Source organism: Enhydra lutris, unplaced genomic scaffold (genome assembly GCF_002288905.1).
Source record: "Enhydra lutris kenyoni isolate GAN:26980312 unplaced genomic scaffold, ASM228890v2 scaffoldscaffold67, whole genome shotgun sequence".
NCBI lineage: Eukaryota > Metazoa > Chordata > Mammalia > Carnivora > Mustelidae > Enhydra > Enhydra lutris.
The window spans coordinates 5358171-5366613 of record NW_019154151.1 but is presented as its reverse complement, the minus strand read 5'-3'; the positions used below and the strand labels follow the sequence as shown (position 1 = coordinate 5366613).

Below are 8443 nucleotides of genomic sequence, written 5' to 3'. Positions count from 1 at the left end.
AGATGAATGGATAAAGAAGATGTGGTCCACATATAGAATGGAATATTATTCTGCCACCAGAAAGGATGAATACCCACCATTTGCACTGACATGGGTGGAACTGTAGGGGATTATGCTAAGTGAAATAAGTCAAGCATAGAAGGACAATTATCATATGGGTTCAATTATATGTGGATCATAAGGGACATTAGGAGAAGGAAGGGAAAAATTGAGTTGGGGATATCAGAGGGAGACACAGACCATGAAAGACTATGGACCCTGGGGAACAAACTGAGGGTTTCAGAGGGGAAGGGGTTGGGGGATGGATTAGCCCAGTGATGGGTACTAAGGAGGGCAGGTTTTGTAAGGAGCACTGGGTGTTATATACAAACAATGAATCACAGAACACTACATTAAAAAAAAAGAACATTGTGAGTTGGGGCAAGGTAATTATCTTAATATTTTAAAAACTTACATTTGGTCACCTATATATTATTTAAGGAAAATTAATACTTGGTAATTATAAAACATAATCATTTGAAAAGAAATTATACTAATCCTCAATGAGCAGAAAATGACATATACATTAAATTTATATGCTAGAGTTTACCACTTAATAAATTACTGAACTATTTTGTTGTTTATTATCACAACAGTATTTTTTTTCAAAAGTGCTGTATTTCAGTGCAGTTGTGATATCTATTGTAACGATGACATTGAGTAATTTATCATTTTTAATAATAGTTAATCATTTTCATCATGAATCTATTTACTATACCTTTTAACTTCCTATTTACTTTTCAGCCATTAAGCATAAAAAGACTCATGACTTGTGTATTACTGTACAAAATATAAATCATTTTCATTCATATCAAGTTTTAAGCTATGCCCAAATTCAGGATATTCTGAAGGCCACATAAAATATAATGTTTAGTACCTTGAAATGATCTGTTTAACTCAAAGAAAAATAATTTTTCACTAACAGTGAGATTTAGTCTACATCATGAACTACAATGCCAGTAAAATGTGAGGCCTATGTTTCCCTTCAATAACTGTGTTCCCAACACAGAGATAGAACATCCTGTGACAGCTTTGTATGGTGGAGACTGCCCCCTGTCAAGATACATTTCTCTGCTCTCCAAAAGACCATAAGTGATTTACAGGCAAGACCTTTTGTTCCTATTTTCAGGTTATTTCAATTTGCTTATATGTGTGAGCACATAGAATAGCAGATATTATTTAGTTACCAGCCTCTGAAGAATTGTTACTCAAATTTAATTCCCTGCATGTTGAACTACTACAAAGTTCTAGAAGCACACATCCGTGTTTGAGTCAACAAACTTGGATCCTGCTCTCTCAATAGGAAAATTTATCTAATCTGCCTAGAGTGAGAGGGACTAATTCACAGATTTTAAAGGTCTTTTCATTTACTTCACTGCATGAAGTGACAACCAAAGTTTGTTTTGTTTTGCCTAAATTTAATTTTATATCATCTTCACATATGGCACGTCAACATTATCACCACTGGGTTTTTCCCATAAGAGCTGTGTATTCATGTTCTACAGCTCCTGATAGTGACAAGGTAGCAGAGAATGCCAATGGATAACTGAGCCTGTAAAGAAAGGATGAATAGAGATTAAAATGAATACGTCATTTCTTTGTTATTCAGCTGCACCATAAGCTACTTTCAAAATGTGACTAGTTATTTGGTGAAGAAGAGATTTTTAGGATAAGTCTCTATGAATGAGACAGTTCTATCTCTACCTTACATAAATATGAGTATGTGCTTCATTCTTAGTAAAATGCCTTAGCTCATCTATATTCCCAGCAGAGTCTCAGACTACCAACAGTCATGTGATGGTACAAAAAGCTCAAGGCTGAGCCAAGAGAAATGAAGTAAATGTAACTAATAATCATCATTCTAATTATAGTATGGTATTTAGTATTATTGTTACTATCTATTGACAGCTTTCCATATTCCAAGCATTGATCTAAGTCCTGTTTCAAATATAATCTCATTTAATATTTGCAATAGCTCTGTGAGTTATATATTCTATTATCAGCCTCACTTTACTGATGAGGAAAATGAAGGTTAGCAAGGTTAAGTAACTTTCCTAAGGTACCTGTTTAAATGACAGAGCCAGAATTAGAACCAGTCTCCAGACACCAACTATATAACACTGCTACCTGTGAACATGCATTTTATTTCTCAGATATCTTTTGATTATATTCCAAAGAAATATTTTTAAGATTATCTGTGTGCCCTTTATTGTTTTTTTTTCCATAAGCATAACTATTTCAGAAGTTGACTTTGTATTGAAGACAGTATGTCAAATTTTATATTCAGGAAAAAGGTCACTGATGTAGTGAGCATGTGCCTATGGGATGAATTTGTCTACTGTGAATTATATATCATCCCAACACTGGTTAGAATGACTATACTTATTATGTGGACTGGGGTGACAATAAGCAGGGGTAATTGTGCTCCAGCACTAAAATTCCCACTATAGAATTTACCTGAGAATTCATGATGAAGTTTCTAGAAGATTATATAGCATGAAGTTACATTCATATTCCTAAACATTTGGGGGTTCTTTATTCAATTACATATCTTATTTTATTATATTTTTGTCAAATTATCTTTTATTAAAATATTTTCCCTTATAGTTCTTAACTAGCTGAGCATTCTACTGCACCACTATTGATGTCACCTATGATGTCATGAGGGGTGGCATCCATCAACATTGCGGCCCACAACTTGAGCAAACCTCAGGATCCCTTTAATGGTTCCAGAGAGTTCTCTGGCTAAAGATTGGTGCAACATCTGCTGGGCAATGTTGACAATCCCATCAAACATGACATTTCCACTGTGCTTAATTTTTTTTTCTGCATATTTTCTGTCTCTTGGTGCTTCCTTGAGGGCTTTGATAATTATGTAATAGGCAAAATTTACCATTCCAATTTGGGCATATCTTTTCTGAATGGTCAGTTTCACTGTAATCTTCAAACACTTCTGATCTCTGGTTGCTTTGACAATGTCATCACTAACCTTTTTTAGAGCCAGACCCAACAGGGCAATCTTTGGAGCCAGGGCAGATGTGGCACAAACTTCCCCATGGGTACAGCTCAGGTGTATGACTTTGATCTTGTTGGGATTGAACTTAGGTGGCAGGATGGAGGTGGCTGGTGTTGGATGAACCGGTTTGGGGACAGTCAAAGACAGTTGCACCTTTGCCTCTTCTAAACCAAAAGCCAGAAGGAAGTATCTTATTTTAAATCCATATAAAATGCATTATGCTTTATGTATCTTTTGACATATGGTCAACTGTGTATAATACTCTCAAATCTGCCAGCTGTGTTGAAGGAACAAAAACATTTTGTTTTCAGACAGCTTCATAGAAATTCTGAAGTTTGTGAGAAAACAGAACTTAAAAATATAATTTTGTGAACCACAAGAAACTCTGAGGTGATATTCAAAAGGAAAGAGTCCTTGATTTTACCATAATATCTTTGTTGTTTTTCAATAATAGATTGCCAAATTGAATTGAGCTTATTTTCCACTATGACTTCTAGTTAGTCCCTTCACTTTTTGATTCAGGATCTGACAGAATAAAGAATACTTCTTCAGTCTGGGCCATACTGCGCTTTGCTGTGTGAATTCAAAAAGAAAATTTTAGGTGCACCTGGGTGGCTCAGTCATTAAGCACCTGCCTTCAGCTCAGGTCATGAGCCCAAGGTCCTGGGATTGAGCTCTGCATCAGGCTCCCTTCTCAGCAGGAAGCCTGCTTCTCCCTCTCCCACTCCTCCTGCTTGTGTTACCTCTCTTGCTGTGTATCTCTCTGTCCAATAAATAAAATCTTTTTTAAAAAGAAAATAAATAAAATTTTAGTCCCCACAGAAACTGGTTAAAGAGATTTAGGCCCTAAGAAATATAATGTCTAAAACAAAACTAAATGTTATGTTCAATGTTTTATTCCCTCTGCCTTAAGGACAGAATCTTCACTTGCCCAAATTGCTCAGAGCTGGTGACTGAGGCAGATGGTAGGCAGGTAAGGGATGGAAGGGTGGAGGTTAGGCTGTTGCCCTTACACTAGGCCTTTGAACACAGGCTCTTTGGGCTCCACCTATAGATGGATAGGGTTCTGACCTCTTTTATTACCTCTACCAAGGGAGAGGCTTGGAACTTAAGATGGCATGTACTTCCAATCTCTGCCAAGGTTATAATCCTTTTAGACTAGTGTTTTGTGAACTGTGGATAGTAACACATTGATAGGTTGTGAAATCAATTTAATGGGATTAACTAGTATTTTAAAAACAGTTTGGAAAAGAGTATATTGCACATTTTAAAACTTCTGTTTCAGTTGTGTGTATGTGTCTCTGTGTGTGCTGGGTTACAATATAAAATGTATTTCTTACTATATTTCTTACTGTTGGTGGTAAAATAGCAAATGTGAAAGCTATTGCATTGGACTTCTATGTTTGACATACAATTATAACATGCCTTTGCTTTATTTCAGAAATAAAGGAGCCTTTTTTTTTCTTGCCCTCTGAATAAATTAGGGAGTTCAACAAGTAAGTACGATTTCTAAACACAGGACTCTAAGCAGCCAGTCTGCATATATTGCTAATTCTTAAGCAGTGCAAATATGCAGCTATAGCATCACGCAATTATCTTTTCATCTCAGTAAAAAGGCATGCCTTGCATAGGAAAAGCAGACATAATTGATTAATATCTTCTGTTTACATAGGAAAAAGTAATTGTGTACTAGAAGTCAAGAGATTCAGATCTATGTGAAAAATTTTCACTAGTACTTACAACCAAACACCTATAATGTGCAAATCACATTATTGACAGGAGAAGGGGGTCAGGAGTAAAAAAGGAATGAAACCCAGGCTCTATTGTCAAAGATAGTTATAATATGGTGAGAGAGACTTGTAAAGTAATAAGGGAACAACTATTGTGGGATTACACAAGTCTTTGGTCTATTGACTCTCAAATCCATTCCCTGTACTTCCCTGGTCTACTCTGTATCATGAGGAGCTGACCCCTACAGTTGGCATTTCCAAGTTTCTTCAGTCAACAAGCTGCTGTATGGGTTTGAACAATGGAAGCCACTGGTAAGATATTGGTGAACAGCAAGGCAAAGCCATAGTATTTCTTTCTGTGTGTGTGTGTGTGTGTGTTTCCATGACTCCAGTTTCCTTTGTAGAAACCTGCCATGGTTATAGATTCTGCTGAATGGCCCTGACCCTTAGATTCTGGTTCTAGTTACAACTGCTACTCCCTTTGACCTTATAGTCCAGTACTGTATCAAAATCCTGCTTTTGCTAATTTCTCAATTGCTTCATCATTCCTTGTTGGCCTCTCAGTAAACTTTCATAACCTGTGTAAAAATTTTCTACATTAAATTCCCTTTGTTTTAAGTACTTAAAGTTGCTTCTGTTTCCTGGTTAGACTTTGATTCATACAAGTTTAGAATGAAATATATATGCATTATCATAACAATAACTGATATTAATTTAAAGCTTACATGTTAGGTATTATATTAAGTGCCTTTCATGTATAAGCACCTTTATTTCACAGATGAGGAGACTGAGGCACAGAGAAAGGCACTTAACTTGCCCAAGATCATGGGACATTAGAGCATTGCCTTGACCTGATTTTCAATTTGGATTTTTTTTTTAAACTATCCCATGCTTTACCTGTAGAATTCTGTTAGGTGTAACCATTCCTCAAACTTAGCATGTATTTTGTAAATCCCAGTATCTTTTGATACTGATGAAGTGCTTGATCAATAAAAATGAACATTTATTAAGCACCAACTATATACTAAACACTATAATAGGTGCTATAGTTGAAAAAGGCATGGCTGTGCTCTATAAAGCCACCCCTCTTGCAACCTGCTTTTGTAAGTGTGATGTCACTGCTAAAATCAAGGATTAAAATTACATAGAATAGACTTCTAAATTCCAGTCAAGTGAAATCTACATGACAGCTCAGAAATATCAGTTTACTTTTGAAATAAAGTTGTGTTTGGAAATATTCCTCTCTGAGCCCCAAAGAAATTATTTGCAGCCTTATCCTGAAAACGAGTACTCCTTAATTTGTCCATTTGAAGTAAACATACATTTTAGCACCAGGGTAAATCAGGTTTGGGAAGTAATATTTCCTTTGTAGCTAAATAATCATTGATGCACAACATTATAGTTGTTTGTCATTACTGTAGTTTGGGGAGGTACTTCTCTCAAACTTTCTCAATCAATATAATATAAATCTATCAACTACTATCCAAACAACCCTCTGGGTATGGATTATTCAGCATGCATACAAGGCTACTCATATTATGAACTAAAATGTAAAATCAAGCAGAATGATGTGCACACAGCTGTTTTACACTTAGTTGGTTTTCTAATGTGAGCTAATTTGTTGTAGGGACTGAAGGCATTACTAAGATTTATTTCAAGTTTAGGATGAGATAAAAATTTTGTTTGAAGGTGAAATATCAGTCTCCACTCAACTTTAACAGGCATTACTTTTGTATTCATGTTAAATGGAAAAAAGCATTTGATATATTAGCACATATAAGATAATAAGGCTTCACAAACCCTCCTACTTCCCTGAAACCAACATCTTAAAGCCCCTACTTTCCCTTCTATAATGACAAATGTGAATAAAAGCAAAAGTGATAGGAATATCACTTAGACTTGAAAACAGTTTATGTGAAAATTAGATGGTAATTGCTTAGCAAAATACAGTATTCACCTTGTTCTTCAATTTATATCTTACCTAAATGCTCTGACAGAAGGTAGGGCTGTTCAATAGATGCCAAATGCAGGGAAGGTGTTTCCATTTATGCATGTTTTCTCTTGGACAAAGATGAAGCACAGAAGGTGGGGTGGGGGCTTGGGGAGGGAAGACCTTGAAGAGAGTAAAATGTCATTTTCTGGTTTTAGAATAAACTAGTGCTATCTTCTGAAACTACACCTCAGTAGAAAACCTTGTAAGAAGGGAATTAGTATCAAACCATCATGCAGAACACTACAACTATTAAAAGGGATGAAGTTCAAAAAATGGGCAGAAGATATGAACAGACACTTCTCCAATGAAGACATACAAATGGCTATCAGACACATGAAAAAATGTTCATCATCACTAGCCATCAGGGAGATTCAAATTAAAACCACATTGAGATATCACCTTACACCAGTTAGAATGGCCAAAATTAGCAAGACAGGAAACAACATGTGTTGGAGGGGAAGTGGAGAAAGGGGAACCCTCTTACACTGTTGGTGGGAATGCAAGTTGGTGCAGCCACTTTGGAGAACAGTGTGGAGATTCCTCAAGAAATTAAAAATAGAACTTCCCTATGACTCTGCAATTGCACTACTGGGTATTTACCCCAAAGATACAGATGTAGTGAAAAGAAGGGCCATCTGTACCCCAATGATTATAGCAGCAATGGCCACGGTCTCCAAACTGTGGAAAGAACCAAGATGCCCTTCCACGGACGAATGGATAAGGAAGATGTGGTCCATATACACTATGGAGTATTATGCCTCCATCAGAAAGGATGAATACCCAACTTTTGTAGCAACATGGACGGGACTGGAAGAAATTGTGCTGAGTGAAATAAGTCAAGCAGAGAGAGTCAATTATCATATGGTTTCACTTATTTGTGGAGCATAACAAATAGCATGGAGGACATGGGGAGTTAGGAGAAGGGAGTTGGGGGAAATTGGAAGGGGAGGTGAACAATGAGAGACTATGGACTCTGAAAAACAATCTGAAGGGTTTAAAGAGGTGGGGGTGGTGGGAGGTTGGGGGAACCAGGTGGTGGGTATTAGAGAGGACACGGACTGCATGGAGCACTGGATGTGGTACAAAAACAATGAATACTATTATGCTGAAAATAAATTTTAAAAAATGATTAAAAGAAAAAAAAAGGGATGAAGTTAGTGACCCTGAATGGAACAGCATTGTATTGGTTGTAAAAACCTAAATCTACTTTGTCAGGAATGTAACAGGGTACAGAATGTTAATTGTAACAAGCATGGAAAAATAGATGGACCAGAAACATTTAATTTATTAATGAACATTGTTATTTTATTGAGAAATCTAAACTTTAGAGGAATGCCAGTTCCACTTTAGGAAAATTCAAGTTGTTCTTGTTGGCTCATTATGAAGACCTGGATGTTCTGTTTTATTTAAAATATTAGCAGGTAAAACACACACCTATTTCCTGCTTCTAAACTATCAGGAAGGAAGATACGTTATCTGTGTTATGGAATAGGATTATATTTAAGTACCTTGCTATATCAGCGATCTATTAAGTGATAATATAAATATTATAATTGAACAATGGTAAAAGCAATTGTTGTTTAATGATAGGAAACTATCTATATAAGTTTAAATATTAGTACAGGGCCTGAAAAAAATAAAAATGCAAACCAGCTAAAGTTATAA

The 8443-nt window shown here is 35.9% G+C and overlaps 1 pseudogene; it reads right to left on the bottom strand.

The window, feature by feature from the left end:
- Positions 1–2649: 2649 nt before the first annotated feature.
- LOC111159199 lies at positions 2650–3617 on the bottom strand (annotated as a pseudogene).
- Between the last annotated feature and the right edge of the window lie 4826 nt (positions 3618–8443).